The 20,183-nt window shown below is 39.0% G+C and overlaps 1 pseudogene; it reads left to right on the top strand.

The window, feature by feature from the left end:
* The first annotated feature begins 14,338 nt into the window (after positions 1-14,338).
* On the top strand, positions 14,339-19,559 carry LOC101098243 (annotated as a pseudogene).
* The last annotated feature ends 624 nt before the right edge of the window (positions 19,560-20,183 follow it).

The raw sequence follows: 20,183 nt of genomic DNA on the forward strand, positions 1-20,183 counted from the left end.
AAAAAAGTAGAGGAAAAAAGGGAGGAAGAAAAGGAGGGAGAGAGGGAAGGAGAAGAGGTGGGAGGGAGAAGGAACAGAGTGAGGGAGGAAGAGAAAATAATGGTCTGAGGAATGGGGCAGAATCTGAGCCAACAGTTTGAGCGTATGTTGCCAATAGCTGAGAAAAGAGGAGAGCAGGGCTTTAAAGGGTCAGGGCCAAGCTAGCATTTTGTAATTTTTCAAGTGGCCAAACTAAATCTTGACACAAAACGAAAACATATTTTGGAGAGGCAAAGTAGAAAAGATGAGTTTTAAACTCTGACTTCTGTCTGCTCTATTGATTTTAAACAGCAGAGTTATAAAAGTCCATTCTCAGGGAATCATCTGTGTAGTTCTCTTATTTAGTTCCTTTAACTCGGACTATGAAAGTTGTTCCAAATTGCCCCCTGTATTGCTGCCAAACTTTTATGTGAAGAATTGGGTGGCAGGTGTTTCATTCTGTAGTCATTCTTAGAAGGGTTTGTTCCCATGTTTGAATGGAATCAGTTGTATACCGCCCTCCTCCCCCCAATCTCTCATTGCAGCTTGGCCTGAAATCTATTCTTCTGGAGTACGGTGGAATGTTAACCCATTTATAATTGCAGTGACCATTCATTTCTCTGTTGCTTTGCTGTGCCAAGCACATCAGAGCTAAACTCTTGGCAAAAGATGTTTTTGCTTGTACTAGGAGGGAAAAGATACTACTATGCCCTGAAGTGTGTGCACTGGAGGGAAACAAACAAAAAAAAAGGCCTAAAATAACTGAAGGAGGGGTCTGTTAACAGCAATAATTACAACTTCATTGAGGTACTTCCAGTCTGTGTGGACAAAAATCAGAAAAAAATATCACCTTGAAAGTAGAAAACTCCCCAAACCTAATATAAAATAGATCAATTCAGACTGTGCATAGCCACCCTACTGGATAATCATTACTGCTACGCCTTGTCAGATTATGAAATAGGTTCTAAGATAGACAATAATCTGGTTAACATAAAAAAATAAGTTCCCCAAGTTTGATTTGAGTTTTTATGGATCTCTCTACTCTGTTTTTTACCATCTCAGGTTGTTCTATCACCATACCCCAAGGATAGAGCACAACGCCTGGCACTGAATGGGTTTCAGTGAATAGGTATTGAATGAAAAGCCTACATAAAAGTGAGTCCCCACAAGAGAAAGCTAGAAGGCATGGAAGAAAACAAGTTGAACACATACATCTAGAATATCTCAATTTTCTTAGAACTATAGAAAACAAGGAAAGCTGAAATTTAATTAACTGTATTATAGAATATATTGGTTTTTAGTAAGAGGACTCACATATTTTCAAGAACCAGTATTTGAAGAAACATGTATATTAATAAATTACTTGAAAAGTTTATGGAACAGTTAGGAATTTCAATGACTAGACTCTAACACACACGAGATCAGAGACCTGAGGCTATTTTAGCAATAACTAAGGGCGTGTTTATTTCATAACTCTCCTAACGTCGTTTGACCTTCAAATTGCACCAAAACAACCCATCACCATCTATTCTAATGGGGTATGGCAGCCAGCGTGATTGACAATCAAACCCAAGTTGAGTTAGACAATATTACGTATTCAGGGACAGATACTGGTCTTGCGTCTTTTTAAGTTGTTTTTTATTATTATTATTATTGTTTCTACATTGGGTCAGTAGTCTTCATGTTTCAGTGAAACTCCTGACATTTTATGGAAACTTTTGTGCATACACATCTCTTTTGGGAGAGGATTCATAACCTTAACATTAGTCATGAGTCCATGACACCGAAATTATTAAACCCCATTCCCGAACTTAAAGTTTAAGCGACGTGCTCCAAGTCTCCAATTCTCAGGCTGCACTCTAATAAAAACAGTGTCTACTGTAGTGGAAGCTCCTGGCATGAAGTGGAACACAGGTGACCTCCTCTGAGATCCTTATGCATTGTCAAAGTACCTGCCATCATTTTGATATCCCTTCTCTGATCACAGGAACAAAGGATGCACTAATGGAAGGCTGGTATTCTGCAGTCTAGATTTGTTTTCACCAGAGTGTAATAACCTGATGGTGTATTTTCTCCAGCAAGGCCTTGGACCACCATCTTTCCTCTTTCTGGAGGTATTTGCTGGGAGATGTTGTTTCTCCAGAATACACACAAATGCCTGCAATATTTCCTGAAAATCACCTACAATGTTGAGGCATCTGAACATATAAAACTTAATGGTGAGGATTCAAACTATGTGACATTGTGGAAAAGGCCAAACTATGGAAACAGTAAAAAGGCCAGAGGTTGCCAGGAGCAGGGGGAAGAGAGGGGATGGGTAAAACATAAAATTTTTAGGGCAGTCGAACTACTCTGCAGGATACTATAATGGTGAATACACATCATTGCACATTTTTCCAAACTCATAGAATGTACAAGGCCAAGAATGAGCCCTAAGGTAAACTATGGACTGGGCGTTAATGATGTGTCAATATACATTTATCAGTTCTAACAAATATACCACTCTGGTGCAGGATACTGATAGTGGCAGAAGCTTTGTCTGTGTAGGGACTGAGGGTATGAGGCAACTTTCTGTACTTTCTGCCCAATTTTGCTGTGAACCTAAAACTGCTCAACACACACACACCGTATATTTTTTTAAAGAAATTTATACTGGAAAACTGAGATGGTGATTCTGGGTTGGAGGACTTGCTATAGCCCCAAAGGCCACAAAAGTCTTTCTATTCTTTTAGCCAAAAATCAAGGTGGCAGGATGTGTCCTAAAAAGACACATAAGGTTTACCTTATCCATCCAAACGCATAGAAGAAAAATGTAGAAACAGAAACAAAGTCACACACAATACCTAGTAAAGGGACCCAATCTAAGAAGACTAAAAACTCCTTTGGGGGGAATAAGCAAGAAAAGAAACAGGTTTAAATGTCAGAAAAGTAGTCAGAGACCTAAACATTCTTCTCCTACTACAGCCCTGCTCATTAATATTATTCAACATCTTTCTTCTTAACTGTTTCCAAACAAGCTACTCAGACTGAATTTCCATATAGATTCTTCTTAAGAGGAAAGGCCAACCAAATGAAGTGGTTTAATTGGATTGCCAATTTAACTTTTCCAATTACTGGCATTCTGGTTTATTTATCTGTCTCCTAGTAGGTGCTTATTCTTGTATATCCAAAATCCAGCATGGTGCCTGAACATGACAGACATTCAACAAATGTTTTAACATTTTTTAAAAATGGTTACCCTGAAATAGATATTCACTTACTCACTTTCGAGCAGTGACTCTTAAATGAGACCTGCAGACTAGCAACATCAGCATCACCTGAGAATTTGTTGGAAATGCAAATTATTGGACCCCAACCCCCAGACCATGATGCAGATGTGTTCAATCAGGTACTCTTAGGGGCAGAGAGCGGGATCAGTAATCTGAGCTTTAAGAAGCCTTCTAAGCATGCTAAATTTCAAGAAACAACTTTTTTTTTTTAATTTAGTCTAATGAACTCATGGATTGAAGATACTGAATAAGCCAAATAAGACCGTGACAACTCCACCAAATTTCCCCTTCTGAATTGCTCACTGATAGCACTTATGGTCCCATGGGGTGCAGCCAGGAATTGCCTGTTTGAAGACTTCCAGGAGGCCCATTAGGAGGTGTTTTCCACTGTTAATTCAACACAGGTCAGGCTCTAACCCTATATTCCTTCAAGTATTACCTGCAGGCATTAGCCTAGATTTAAATTACAGAGAAAACTATAGGTAAATTTATAATGAGAAATATAATCATATAAGCCATAATAATCATTGCATTTCTTCTTTATAGCCAAACCAACCTAGGAAAGTCGAGAAGCTTCTTCAAAAGTGAACAATCAGGGGCACCTGGGTGACTCAGTCAGTTAAGCGTCAGACTTTGGCTCAGATCATGATCTCAGGGCTCATGGGCTTGGGCCCTGTGTCAGGCTCTGTGCTGATAGCTCAGAGCCTGGAGCGTGCTTCAGATTCTGTATCTCCCTCTCTCTGCCCCTCTCCCACTCATTCTCTGTCTCTCTCAAAAAAAAAAAAAAAACATTAAAAAAAAAGTGGACAGTCAAACTCAGAAGAATTAACAGAATAGTACTAGTGTTTAATGTAAATAAATTCAAATAACGATTAAAAAGGCTAATATTGAGTATTTTCAAGACATCAATCACTATGAGAGGTAATTTACATATATCCTGGCATTTACTCCTCACAACGACCTTATGGGTTGAGTATATTATCATCCCCATTTCGCACATTAGGAAACTGAGGGTTAAGAAGTTAAATAGCCTGGCCACATTTACTCTGCTAGTAAATGCCAGGGCCAAGATTTAAACCTCGGTCTGTGTTACAACTCAGTAATAATTCCTATTATGTAATATGTGTACAGCTATGTAATTCCTATACTGAGTTGCCTGCTATAAAACTAACACAGCTCTCCTCCTCAACTTGAGGGTCACCTTGCCAATGGGGCCATAATACTTGCAGCTTCTTCACTAATAATTTGTCATTGGAGAATAAAACTAAAAAGGACTGTGTCCCTGCCACCTACATAACTTTTCTGTATGTTTTTGTTACTTGACCACTATACCTTAAATTCAGGGGCATCTCTTTTAACTATGTAAATACATTTAATCAGATTAAAGTCGGAATCTTCAGCCAGAGAACTGTTATAGCTCTTTTGGATGACTCTGTATCTGTGCTTTTATTCACTGTCGATGGTACAATTTTTCTCCTAGGGAATAATTTTTTGTTTTTGCCACGTTTGTTAATTTCTCAGAGAAACCCCTCTTAGTCTCCTTTAATTGCCATTAACAGTTAAAAACAAGTGGGCAAATTTCTATAATGACCATGGGTAATTTCCTCTATCAACTCCTTTTGTCCCACCCCCCTTAAAATCCTGAGATAGAAGTTAAAATCAAGGACCTCCCATGTTTCAGGCACGGTTTTATTCCATTATTTCATCTACCCCCACCCCTTAGGAATCCTTTTACGGTAGGCATTATCATCTGTTTTTACAAATGGGAAATCAAGGTCCAGAAAGCATAGATTCCTTGAATGATGTGAACCAGATCTGCCAGTCACCAAACCCTGGGTTTGTTTCTCTGCTCCGCACTTTCTGTAGCCCCACTGTGAAGGTGCCATGGTTTACTGGAGGTTCTTAAGAGGTCAACTGGGGAGCCAAGTGGAAAATGGCCTTTCCTCCCCCCCCCCCACTATATTTTTGTCATCTGTTCCATTTTGACAATGTCTTTTGGCCTACCAAATATTTTGACAGACTTGGCATTCTCTGTGGCTTTTAAAAGTGTAGGAGGAAGGTAGTTAAGTAGGACAACCATCAACATCCTTGATTTGAAACTAAAGCTCTGAGATGTTAACTGGCTTAGAGTCACTGATCTGTGAAAGGTGGAGATAGAGGCTGTCCTAGATCTTCCAACTCCTGAGTTAATCCTTCAACTACCACACTATGGTGCAGGACACAGAGATGCTCTGGTTTCCAACATAACAACAAAAGGATGATTTATGAAAAAGCCCAATGTGGGTATTAAAAAGGAACAAGACCAATACTGTACCATCAGATCACCCCCAAGGTTCTGAAAAATTAGTGCTACTTTCCTGACACTCACACATCACTGAAAAGAGAATCCATTTTTTTATTGTCTCTGTGAAATATTTTTTGTAATATATGTTTTAAATATAAGGTTTTAAAAAAGAAAACCCATTTTCTGATTGCTTCTATGATATTCATGTTTTAGAAAGTCATTCTGAGAAATAGACATTACTATTTCACTCATTTCTAGGACTTTCTCACAAGCAGGACCAGCAGGAAGGGAATGTGGTACCAGTTGCATCTAGCCAAGTCATAACATTGACCTACTTTTGCTTGTCTTTTCCCTTTAACAAGCCAGGCTCCCAATTACAATCATAGATGCCTCTAATTGCAATCATAGATACTTCTTAGGAGGTTATATGGTCTCTAAGTAGCAGGGAGCATGCGGTTTTCTTTTTTTACTTTTGGCATTCATTCAGGTTCCCAGGGGCTAGTGACCAGAAAATCCAGTAAAAACAGAAATTGTTACCTAATAAAACACCAAGAGACTTTCCAGGCCTCAGGGCAAGTAACACCCCTGCCCTTTCTAATTTTCAGACCACATTCCAAGTGCAAAATGGAATCATTTTTGTTTTCAAAGTGATGCTAATTTATTAGCCATGGTGCAAATGTTGACTGTGGTAATGGGACTTCAAAAAGAATGTATGCAGTCCAGAAAGCTTGAGGGGGAAAGGGAAATCAATCAGAAGGTGAACAGAATCTTCAGTCCAAATTGACCATACTCAGCAATTCCTTTACTCATCCACTCACATTCCACCTCATTCATTAATTCTTTCATTACTGCTCTAGATTCCAGGAACTCCCTAGGTACCAAGGGTAGACATGTGTTTAGTATATCTCTTTTCTCATGGACGTCTCAATTGAGTCAATGACACAGTTCAGTCAATAGAGCAATGAAGATAAGTTACGTAACTAAGAAGAAGGTAGTGGGAGATATCAAGGAAGGCATGAGAAAGTGTGACGATTTTGAAAGGTGTTGAATATTGAAGGATAATTTACACAAACATTATTTTAAAAAAACTTAGATCTTCCAAGGAATAATTTAAAGTGTGTATTTAGAGAAAATCTCTATGTGGGAGATAACTTCATAAGGTTCTCACATCTTATTTTGGATGCTTTTCCTCTCTTAGGATCTCTTCTTGAAGACTTGTTTAAATAAAAATCTTTATTACTCAGGGTTTCTGGTTAAATGCAAAGGAAACAGACTGTCTATCTTAAGCAGAAAACTAATTTATGGAAAAATTATTAGGGACCCATCCCATTGACAGAAGTTTACAAGAGTAGACCTGGAAAACAAAGAGACACCAAAAAAGCTGCACAGGTTCAGGTAGCAGAAAGTCAACAAAGGTTTGCCAAGAGCAATCTGGTTTACTCTGTGCCTTGGAGAGGTAAAGTGATTCTTCTAAGACCCCACAGCAGCAAAGTACTCTTGGAGCTTCCAGAGCTGAAAGTGATGTATGTGTAAGTTCTTCTCTTGGGCCCTTTTATGAACACTTACCATTTTTTTATTGTTAATATCATCTTTCCTAGTTGCATTTCTTTAGTTATCTTAAATTTTTAAATAAAATGCACATAACCTAAAATTTAGCCTCTTAAACATTTTTAAGTGTACAGATCAGTGTCATTTCACACTGTTCTGCAACCATCACCACTGCCATCTCCAAAATTCTTTTCACCTCACAAAGCTCTGTATCCATTAAACAATAATTCCCCATACTTCCTTCTCTCAGCTGCTGACAACTACACCTGTTTGGATTCTTGTCTCCTTTTTGCAGAATCCCCCCAGGTTGTGTGGTCCTGCAGGAAATGGCTGCCTCCCACTATAGATCTTCCTCTCCTTGTCTGATTAGCCAGAAGGTGCCAGAGAGGACTTAAAATCAATCAATTCAAAGTTCTCTCCAAAAAAATTATTGAAATAGGGAGCTACATTATAGCCATTGTTAAACAGAAAACTTGATCAGTTCCTTTACATACTACATCATAGGAATACAAAAATGTATAAATAGAGGGGCACCTGAGTAGCTCAGTTGGTTAAGCATGTGACTAGATTTCGTCTCAGGTCATGATCTCACAGTTCATGGGATCCAGCCCTGCATTGGGCTCTGGGCTGGCAGTGTGGAGCTTGCTTGAGATTTTCTCCCTCTCTCCCTCTCTACCCCCGCCCAGCTTGCTTGCTTGCTCACTCTTTCGAAGTAAATAAATAAACTTAAAAAAATGTATAAACAGGGTTCCAGCCATAAAGGAGTACTGGTGAGCAAGGACATATACTAGCAGTTACAGTGCAGTTTGATGATCCTTTCTATAGATGTAATGGGAATATACAGAAAGAAAAGCCTAAAATGGCCCAGAATGTGGGAAAGAATTTCAAAGTACTAAGTGCTTGAGCCAGGTCTGGAAGATTGGTGATAAGTATGCATTACAGGCAAACCCCAGAGAGCTCAGAATATGCAAATGCATCGATTCATGAGAAACCACAAAGCTATATTAACAATCAAAAAGCGCAGAAATTGCTAGAACATGAAGAGAAGGATGAGACATAGCCAGAAAGGACTTAGGACAAGGGGTTAGGGCATAGACTGGGAAGGGGAAAGGAAATCTTTTTTTAATTCTCCAAGACTGATTACAAATAACAAGTCCTTGGATCCCTGGTCATTCATGAAACATTCCACTGAAACCATGTAAAATATTGTTGGAGGATCTTTTTCTTAAGGAGAAGATCTGGAGCTTACATCATCTTTTTTTATTGTGGTAGATAGAACCCCGGGCATTCAGGAAAGACCATGGAGAACCTTTGAGGTATTCCAGTTTTCAATGTTTCTCTATCCTACCCAAAACATACGCTTTCCATTGGTAATTTACCAAGTAGTCCCCACATTAGCAAGGCTGTCATTGCTAGTACTTAACACTGGGGTAGAGGAAGAGCTTTCATGAGGATGGAGGGTGGGAACAGGACAGTGCCAAATGGAAAAAGATGCGTTTTCTTTTCCCCTAGGAGTAAGCAGCATGCTGGTTGCCAAAACAATGAGCTCATCCTGAATGTTACTGTAGTAAATGCCAGGTGAATAAGTTGTCTATTATTAGACCTCACCATGCAGTAAGTGCTTTTGTCCCCTCCTTTCTTGGGTAACACCTTCTATTGCAATGCATATAAACTTTGGGAACATTGGTCCCCATTAACATGGAAGGAATAGAAAATATATAGGAAGTGCTTACACAGAGAGCGATTAACTGGAAAAGGAGCTCTGCTAAAGCACATTTTAACTCCATCTATACTGGTGGAGTGGTAGTAACATCTGTCTCCCTTTTCAGTTTTATTACAAGTTTTAAGTCAGGGAATACTGGGGTATAATTTTCCTTCTCTCTCCCCCTTGGCAACTCAAACGGTGTAAGGCATATAGAAAATTATTTTGAATGGCACACCTCACTAATCTAGATTAAAGTATATCAATTTAGCAAATCGCTTAGCAAAGAAATAGTGAACACCCTGCTAAGTGCAGAGATTATGGGAACTCTCATTCTTTCAAGGAGCTTTATGTCTAGTGGGTGACAGACCTTTAATGACCATTAAGGGTACAAATGAGACTAAAATGTGCTCTATAGAAAAAGACCACATAATTTGGTGCTTAACGTTTCAGCTGTTGAGTCCAAAAAGCATGGACTGGAAGTCTAGCTCTGTTTAACAACTCCATGACTTTGGGCAAGTTACATAATCCCCATGTGTCTTAGTTTTCTTATCTATGAAATGGAAATAGTAATACTACCTCTAGGTTCTTTGTTATTTGTCTTGTGGACTAAGACACACACTGTGTGCAAAGTATTTAACACGTGTACACAAAATATAATGCTTTCAAATTAGTGAAAATGGCTGAAAAAGACACTAGATTCAAAGGAAGTAGGCCATCAGCTCTTAGTGGTATAGAAAACCCCTGAACCAAGGAAGTGGTGTTTCACCTGAACCTTGAGAGAGGTTTGTAATTACCAGAGTAAAGCAGTAAGACCCAGGAAAAGGCATAGAGGAGTGGAAGTTCATGTCAAAAATGTGGAGAACAGAAGATGGCTCAGTGTAGACAGAACCAAAAAATCACTGTAAAGGAGAAGGAGGCATGGAAGGAAAGGGGATGAGTGGAAAATTAGATTCACCTAAGATCATGAATAACCTTCGTGCTTAGGAGCATAACTGAATAAGGAGCATAACTGAAGAATGAATGAATGATGTTATTAATTCTATTGTTGATGATGCAACATTGAATTCTATGTTCAAAGCAATCTTTAGGAAGAGCCCTCTGGTGACATTAATATGATTACGTCGGCAAAACTGAAGGTGCAAAGATCTTCACTGTATTCCGTGTAACACATGACTGACTGGACTAAAGTAACAGGAATGGAGAGGTGAGAGAAGGAAAGACAACTGGGGAGTGAAATCAACTAATAGCATCAAGAGACTCCTCTAAATTTGTGCCTGGGTTTTAATTGTAAGTAGTAAACATTGCCATTTTTTTTCTTTTCATCTATCATGTATTAACATGTATGTAAACATGTTTTCCGTTCATTTTCAAATGGAAGCCTGCCTGCCCTGTGTCCAGCTAACTGTCCAGAGGTAACATTATTTTAAAAATGTGAGGAGCTAAATGGTTTCTATTATTCATTACTGTGTAACAAATCAACCCCAGTACTTAACTGCCTAAAACAAAATCTGTTTTGCTAAATATGATGGCCCTGTGGGTTGACTGAACTCATTTCAGCCTGGCAGTTCTATTGCATGTGAGGTCTGCTGGGGCTGCAGCCGTCTGGCCCTTGACTAGGCTGGCACATCCAAGGTGGGCTATTCACATGGCTGCATTTGGTGCTGTCAGCTGGGAGTTCAGCAGTTTATGATGATAGTAGTGTCTCAGTTTTCTTCCACATGTCCTATCCACACTGCTTAGACTTTTGAGGAAATTTTTAAAAAGGAGGAGGAGCATCTTCTAAGTTTCATTTATTTAAGTGATCTCTATAGCCAACATGGGGCTTGAAGTCACAACGCCCAGATCAAGAGTCACACAGTTCTTATGACTGAGTCAGCCAGGTGCCCTATGGTGCTCATCCTCTTAAGGCCTGGGCTTGGAAGTCCTTGGAGGTCACTTCTGATGCCTCCTCTTTGGCAAAGCCAGTCTTAAGGACAGTACAGTTTCAAGGAGAAGGTAAATAAGCCCCCGCCTCTTAATGTGAAGAGTAGCATGGACATATAAGAAGGGAAGGATTGTTTGAGACTATCTTTGCAGACTAGCTACCAAATGATTCAAATCAAAGAAACAGACTTGAAAATGTTCTCTTTTCAATGATTAGGAACCTAAAATCAGTGTCATAAAGTAATGGATTGCAGGCTGCCTACATTTTGGGGCAATCTCCTCCAATATCTTAATTTTCACTGTTTCCTATGATCCGTTGGTTGTTGAAATGCTATTCACCATGAGCTCTGAGGTCCTGTATATAATGGCTTGTTCAGTCAGATTTCCACAGACAGATCAAACTCTTCAATATGCCTCAACTGAAATTATCCCCTCTCTCTGACTCTGAACAATTAAGCCCTGAAAAGAACCTACTGTGTTTTCCTCTGGGGGCTTTGTGCTTCAAGGTATGGCATTCTTGTCCAATCTTTTGTTTCAGAGAGTGCTTCTCAAGCTTCAGTATACAAAAGCACCACCTGGGGATCCAGTTAAAATGCAGATTCTGACTCAGTAGGTCTAGAGTGAGGCCCAAAAGTCTGCATTTTTAACAAATTCCCTGAGAATACCCAGCTGCTGGTCCATGAGGACTAAGGATCTAATTCACAAAACTTGAATTCATGTGAAATATGGTTCATCTCCCTTTTCCTTCAAAAACAGTCATCAAATCTTCCCAATTATTCTGGAACTAGTCAATGAATACATTTCAAATCTATTCACCCCTCTCCCTTCTACTTTTTTTCTAGTCTAGTCTGGACAATTGCAAGGAGCTTCTCACGTCTCTATTTGGTCCCATCTCACACTAACGTATTTTATAGGGTGTTCCCAAAGTTTGTGGGGTTTTTTTTATAAGAAAATATAATTGTGTTACTTCTTAATATCTTTCAGTGCCTCCCACAGGGTAAAAAATAAACCCCTTCGAATACTCGGTTCCTACTTGCATGTCCCACTTTGTGAACTTCCATTTCTGCAGCTTCCAACTTCCTCCTCCTACCACCTCCAAAGCATATGTACACTGTCTATGCTCCAGAACAGATTTCCCTATCTTGGCCTTTGTACATGGTATTTCCCTGCCTACAATGCAACTTATTATTCCAGTAGTAAAGTATTACCTACTCCTAATGCCTTCTCCATCCCCCCAAGGCTGATTTAGGGACTCTTTCTATTAAGTACTCACTGCACTTTGTATGTACCCTCATTAAATCAATCTTTCTTTATAGAGTATTTACTTCCATGTTTCTTTTCCTACTAAACTAAAAGATAATAGAGACCAAAGACCATAGCTTTCCAACTTTGTAGGCCAGTGCCTATTCCCTGCTCAGAGAATGGTTATGACTGTACATATTGAGGTAAATTAGTAAGTGAATAAATGAACTATCAATATTGGAAAGTAAAATCAGATTTTAGCCCAAGACAAAAAGAATTTTATTGCAACTAAACCTCTTGTGTAGATGCTTTGGACAGTAGTGAGCTCCCTGTCACCTGAGAGAAAAATAAGCAGGGATAATACCAAAAAGAAGTTCTATTTTAAGTGTATTTTAGCCCTGTAATATTTCAAGTCCCTTCCAATTATGAGATTCTATGATGTAAGATGACTTTGAGAAGGTTATTAGTTTTTGAAAGATTTCCAGAACTTATAATACTTTCTTCCCAAACTATGTAGGAAAGAGATAAAGGAAATTCCTAATTTGTGGCACATCGAGACACAGCAGTTCTGTCTTCCACATGTTCAACTGGGTGTTATTTAAGCTCCTCAAATGAATTGTGATCATCATCATCTCCTTGACATATCTTACACTATAACCAGAAGTCTTCCAGCTCAGCAGAAAAAACCCACATTACTGTAGCTTCAAGAGGCAGAGTAATAATGTAGACAACCTGATTTTGACTTTTTCCCCCCAATGCCATTTCTAAATTCTCTAACATCCTTGCACTTTAAATCAGTACAAGAATTGTAGCCAGAAGAAAATTAGAATTTACTGAATCATAGTCTCAAAGAACAAAAGCTACTCCCGAGAAACACACTTTCCATTTGGAAATATTACACTGAATCAAATAATGGTAACTTTTTGGCTCACCTTACAGAAAAAAAAAAAACTGCTAATTTTCTTCCAATCTGATATTTGAACGATATTCCTTCATTAGTCATAAGATTCAAGAATATCATGGCTAATTGAGTTGTATAAACACATTTATTCAATAATTAGAAAAAAATTAAGTACTTATAAATGTTACATATTGTTTAATGTATTGTGGTTCTATAAACAAGACAATTTCTTCCCCAAGAAAAGATCAAAGTCAGTTTAACGGCAACATGGGAACAACAACAACAGTCTCCTATCAATTCACTAAGGGACTAAATCAACGAAAGCTTATTTCACCAAATGAAAAAAAAAAATTATTTTACTTTTGTGCTTACTTTTTGTACCTGTCCTTTAGATAATGGGATGTGTTTTACTTTTAATAAGCGTGTGTGTGTGCGCGCGCGTGCACAGATTATTTAACATCTAGTGGTGGATATATGCCCTATCCACCCTGTGTGCCCACCTCTGGGCCAGCCACAGAGGTTGTGTGACAAACATAGAATCTAGAGGAGTTCACCACAGCCATATTTTGTTCAGGGCCTACACTAGGGCAGAAACATGGGCAGAACAGAGACAGGGCAAAGACAAACTAAACATACTGAGAACAAATCCGCAATGAGTTAGTGAGCTGATCTTTGGTGAATTGACTTTCAGAAAATTGAATTTTGGGAAGTCAATGCTAGCTTCATTAAAGATCTCACCATTGTAGTCAAAGGAGTAAACTGACAGAGTAGAAGCCAAGTCCACAGAGTGTGGCCCCTGGACTAATGGGATCAACAGCACACAGAACCATGTTAGATGCAGATTCTTCAAGGCCCGCCCCAGATCTACTGAATCAGAATCCCTGAGAATGGGGCCCAGCAATCTCTGGTTTACCAAGCCCTCCAAGGGTGATAGCCCATGGGTGATAGCCCATCTTTGAGAACCTTGGTGATAAAGTGACATAGCAACATTTCTGAGTACTGTATGGCACACAGATGGGGTAACTAACCCCACGTGGAGAACTCAAGACAAGCTTCCCAAGTAAAGTTAGCGCCTCACATTTCTTTTTTGTATCATTTAATTCAGCTTCTTCCATTTCCTTAAATTCTGCCAGGGATACTAACAATATTGTGCGATTTTAATTTCTTCACATCTTCCTTCTCTCAGTTACTTTCCAATAGCGGTTAAAAAGTAATGAGAAACAAAGGAAATAGAAACGTATGATAAAAAATGTGTTGACAGTATAGAAATAACCAATTTTCCTTTAATGGGCCAATGGGCAGAGTATGGTCTTTGGGACAAATTAAACTTGAGCTAGGGTGATCATATTTAGGAAATAAAACTATAACATATCTAGCTACATTGGAATATCAAAAAAAAAAAAAAAAGAAGAAGAAGGAATTTGAACCCAGTCCATGCTGCAAAAGGGATGGCAGCCTTGGTGCTGACCCTGTGGGGTCACAAGTCAGCATACAGAAGATGGCATATAAGGTACTGGGGTTGCTTCAGACCCAGTCCTGGGGTTGCTCAGGTCCCAGTCCTTGGGCTGCCAGGCAGAGCGTGTGTCAGGCCTCCCTCCCACCAGTGGAGCCTTCCTTCTTCTCCTCCTTGGGGCATCATCCCCCTAGCTCTTCACAGATATGCCACCCAGAAACCAGCTCAACCAAGCCAAGAAGATAACCTTCCCCCTTCCATGCTGCTCAAAGACTATCAGAACATTCCTGAAATTGAGAAGTTTGATAATGCTGTAAGAAGATTCTTGTCTTTGGAAATGGCCAATTAGAAGCAGCAGCTAAAAATCAAGCAAGAGCAGTTGACGAATAAGATTGTGGTGGACCCTGAGGACACCAGCTCCCTGGAGGCTGGAATTGTTGCCCTGTCGAGATTTGCAATTATGAAAAGTGCATGAGAAATTTCGCAAGGACAAAGCCCACAAGCACTATGTGCTCATGAGCATCAGCCAGAGGAAAAAGATGCTCAAAAGCTTCCATAAGACCAACTAGAGTGTTTTCCACAAGATGTGCAAGCAGCTGAGGACTGAGTATACCTTTCCCCCCCTGTAACCAGAAAGCCCACTCCTGCTGGGTGACAAGGAGGGCTCTGGGAGTTTGAGTTGTCTGGGAGATACACAAGCTAAAGAAGCAGAAAGGGCTGTAAAAATTGTAGTTGGGAAACAAGGCCAGAAAAACCCAGAGAGCCTTTCCAAAGCAGGACCAGAGGCAAAGAAAACCAGTAAGTTGGTTTTTTTTTGTTTGTTTTTTGTTTTTTTAATTTTTTTTCAACGTTTTTTATTTATTTTTTTGGGACAGAGAGAGACAGAGCATGAACGGGGGAGGGGCAGAGAGAGAGGGAGACACAGAATCAGAAACAGGCTCCAGGCCCTGAGCCATCAGCCCAGAGCCCGACGCGGGGCTCGAACTCACAGACCGCGAGATCGTGACCTGGCTGAAGTCGGACGCTTAACCGACTGCGCCACCCAGGCGCCCCGAAAACCAGTAAGTTTTATCAGAGTTAGCATTAGGATGTCCCATTCAATATTTGCAATTTACTCATACTAAAGAAATTATTTTATTTTATTTTTTTTTACCTGAAGTTCAGTTTAACTGCATGTCCTGTATTTTATCTGGTAGTCTCGGTAGTCATGGACTCACTTTTTACCTTAACTTGGGATTAATAACAGCAACCATTTATTGGGCAATTACTATTCAGAAAACATTATTCAACACATCTGGAAGCATACTTACTAAATCCTCACCATATTTTTATAAAATAGGTATTCTTATTCTCCTTACACATGTAGGAAACAGGCTTAGCAATCGAGTCTTCAAAGCTAGTAGAAGGTAGAACAAGAATTTAAATCTGTATCCAGCCTGATTCCAGAACCAAAGCTTTTAATGACTAAATTCTACTGCTTAACTATACTGCAATTTGCTTAATCCTGATGGAACAAGTTTCTTTTGTGTTATTATGAAAACTGAGATTATGTATTGCACATAACACAGTTTGTGGCAATTGATAGGCATTCAAAAGTACATATTAGCACTAACATTTATACTCAAAATCAAGGAAACTGACCCCAAAATACACTTGGCTTCAGAAAAATACTTTTACTCTACTGTAACCACAAATAATGAGTTTTGGGAAAAGGACTCTGGTTTGTCTGGGATGGTATGGATTTGTTTTGGCCTGAGTTCATTAAGGTCAGAGGTAAAGTTAAACGAAGTGTATCCTCACAGAGAGTTGACTTTCTCATGTCTGTGCATGCTGACAAGGAGGGCCCATCCACAGAATGCCAGTCATTGAAGAAGAAAACAGCGCCATGGAGTTTTATCTGGAATCTTGCATTGCTCTGAGACCCTAAGCTGCTCCACATGGATAAGGTAAGAACTAAAGTAACCATGTGGAAAAAAGTTGTGGAAGGACCAAGAAGCCCAGAGCAAGATGAGAAGAGACAGTAGCTATGGCTGTCTAAAGCCTGAGATTTGATGTGTCTTACTTCACTGGTTTCTCTCAAGAGTGAAAGAAGTTATGTATGTAAAATTCTTTGCATGGTATAATCAGAATATGTATCTACTGAGCATGAGTTAGTAAATTCATTACTGAAATAGGTAATCCCTTCTGCAAAAAAAACAAAAAAAAACCATTTCTTTAGAGGGAGAGCTAGCACGTATGCACAAGGTGGGGAGGGGCAGAAGGAGAGAGAGAGCACGAGAATCTCAAGCAGGTTCTGTGCGGAGCCTGGAGCTCAGCCCTGACACAGGGTTTGATCACACATCTCTGGGATCATGACCTGGGCAAAAGTCAAGATTTGGACACTCAACTGACTGAGCCACACAGGCACCTCCAAAAGGAACTTTTTAAAGCAAGAATCATGACCTCTTCCAAGTCACAGTTGTTTCAGTAAGACTCAAATACTTGATCTGTATATACTTTAGTATTTGCCATCCTGAGCCAAGATGACGAAAACTTTTGTTCCTACATCTTTATCAGCCAGTATTAAAAACTTCAAAGGGTCTAAAATTATGCCTTACTTGCAAACCACCATGTTAGCTTGTCACAATTTCATGGATGTTGCTGGTAGACATGAGACAAAGGACAGTTTGTTACTCAGAGCGACATCAGCAGCTAGATTATCAGCAATTTTTGTGTTGCTCTCCAAGACCCAGTTCCAACAGCATGACAGGAAAAGGGCCAAATGTTAACTGCACATTTGGATTCACAAAGGATTGTGAACCAGGAGTCTGTGTCACAGGGAAGGAACCCTGAGCCCAGAGAACTCAGATCTTTTTAAGTGAGCAATAAATGTGCCTCCCCTTTCTACAGGGAGTGGGAAGGCATGATCTTTATTATAATGGACAGTAAGCATGCCTGTCTTTACTTCAGGGGGAGATATTACCATTATCTTCCAAGGTTATAAGTAAGTAAACCTTTTCCAGAAGGAAACACTATCTCTATCATCCAAGACTTTTCACTATTCCAGTATCTTTGAAAATATAGTCTGGGGAAAAAAAAGACACCAAAATAAAGCAAGGAACCGGGTGAAATGCTCCATGTTTTGTAACATAGAGGTAAAGCATGATTTCAGGGGGCTTTTACTAGGACATAATTTACTGCTTGCATACATTGTTTCAGGGTGTAAACAGTGCTATAAAGGGTACTTTATAAACTGTAGCCCTGTATTCTCCGATTGTTCCTAAAACAAGTATGTGAGATAAATATGCTTTTCACTTCATATTCTTTCAGAATATCTAAAAGAAATTTTAATAAAAGCCAGCAAACCGTGTACCTGGCTTAGATAGCCAAATTCTGTCCTAAGCTCTCAGTAACAGCCTGTGTTGCTCTCATAGCTTTTATCACAATTACAACTAAGAATTTGTTTACTTTTCATTTAATTTCTATCTCCCTGGATTATAAGTGGTCTTTCACTGAGGGGCCCTTGTGTCTCTTTCTTACACTTTTGTTTGAGTCAGCTAGCATAACATCTGACATATAGTAGTTATCCAATATATGCAACAAATATTTTTTGAATGTTGACTAAGTTTCACTGCACTTCACTTACAAATGATAAATGAAAATTTGGTGACATGATTTGATTCTATCATATACTTGACCTTTACCAGGATTTTTGAGAATGGAGTTTCCTAGAAGGCTGCATGGGGAAATGACTGACGAGCTAATCTAGGATTTCCATTTTATTGTATAAATTTGGAAACTAAGGGCTAGTAGTAACAAATAAGTTATCCAGAGTCACATGTCAAGTTTCCTGACTCTTGGTTTAATGCTCTTTCACCTATGATATTCCTTCACCTGCCCCTTCAACCTGTTCTGGCAATAATTTAAAGCACTTCTGTGTTTATCTGCTGTGAAAAAACGTGGCAGTGCGCTCTCAGGGCAAGAATGGAGAGATGGAAATGTCTGCATCTCTATGCTAATATCTCCTGTCATCATATGGGTCAGGGAGACTGTGTTCCCAAACTCAAAAATAATTGCAATGTGTTTTCAAAGTTCTGAACTTTGCCTGATACTTCTTCCTCCTTGCTGGGAAAAGGAGGTATGACACAGCTTGGAAAGACTGAGATATATCTACAAATCAAAATGTCTGCAAATCTGCCAAAATCTGATTCCGACAATCCAGAGATGTTTTTATTTTTACTCCTCCTATCTTGTTTAAATTGGCAAATAAGAAACTTTTCCTACTTTAATTTGTTATAGAACTGTTTCGAGTTAATAACAAAAGCATTATTGTTTAGGGCTCCAAGTAGGTTATAATAAAGAACTCGAAAAATTTCACTTCTTTCCAAGATTTTAGAAATTTCCTACAGTAATCATGCTTTAAGTAACAAAGGATATACTGCTTACCCCGCCAGCTCCACAACATCCCTGTGATCAATTGTTCCTCCAAGAACCAGCTCTGACGAGGATGTTGCTTTGGAGGAAAGGTGCTCTATAAATGTAAAAAATAAGTAAATGGATGGGCCGGGCAGAACAGCATAGGCTCTGGATTAAATAGAGGCTAGAATTTGGTTTTCAAATTTCAAAGAAACATGGGACTGGTCTTGGTCTTCCGCCTTGGGAAAAGCTACAAAGATTTATTTTTGTGAACATATCAAAATTCTCATTCTTATGCAGCTATAGCTATTGGAATACCTGAGGGGAGATTGCTTTACGACCTAACAGGAGCAAATGCAGATCTCTCTTGCCTTATAGACTAAATGGTTTTATACTCATTCCTGAGCAATGAATCTAAGTTTTTAGTGAATTCCATGAAAAGATCTTTAGAATGGTAATATTGCAGAGCAAAAGTTCCTACCATAGACTGAATGGAAAACTTTTAGAAAGAGGCCAGCCATCAATTTTCTGAGGGAGGTTAGACAAGCAATACTCCTGCAATACGTTTTAGAATCTGGCATCCCATTGTATAATCTCTCACATAGGTACTGCTTTCATGGATTCAGGAGGACCTACATCTGTATCTTTACAGATTCACAAATTAGCTCCTCTCCCTTTATGGAAGAGAGATTTTAGTATATAATAGAGTTACACTGTATGAGAACATTTTGCTGGCCAGTTTTGCCATTAAACTAATCAGGGGTGAATGTGCTTTTTTTTTTTTTTTTTTTTTTTTTTTTTTTTTAGGTATGGAAGTATGAGGATTTCATTGCTAGAATCATAATATTTTTTGGTGGTTTTAGTTTCCCCCCATCCCCACCCTTTATCTATAGAAAAGAAAACCAATGGTCTCACTCTGTCAGAACTTTCAGAGAGGGTTTAGAAACCATCATAAAATCAACCTTCATTTGTGGACCACACCAATATCAATTTCCTGGTTTGACAGTGATCTTTAGTTATAGAAAAAGATTACCGTTGAGGAGATTAGGAAAAAAGTACATGAGACTCTCTGTTCTATCTTTGAAAATCCTTGTAAACCTACAATTATTTCAAGATAATAAATGAAAAAATTGAAGTAACAGTAGCAAACAGGAGAGTGATAGGCCTGACTCATTCACTGGACAAACTTTATACGTGTGCTCACTAAACCACAAAATGGAGATAGCATCTAGCAGTAATAACTAAACGAGTATAAATTTAATGGTTTGTTTGTGCACAGACAATATGGCAAAATTAAGAGCAAGTCCTTTAAGGCCAAACTAACTGCACTCAAATACAAGGTCATACAATTTCTATGTGGGACTTTAGTTCAGAATATAATCTTCCTTCAGTATCCAGATGTGGAAATTTGGATGGTGATAAGAAAATCACTTATACTATAAGAT

Source organism: Felis catus, chromosome C1 (genome assembly GCF_018350175.1).
Source record: "Felis catus isolate Fca126 chromosome C1, F.catus_Fca126_mat1.0, whole genome shotgun sequence".
NCBI classification, from domain to species: Eukaryota; Metazoa; Chordata; class Mammalia; order Carnivora; family Felidae; genus Felis; species Felis catus.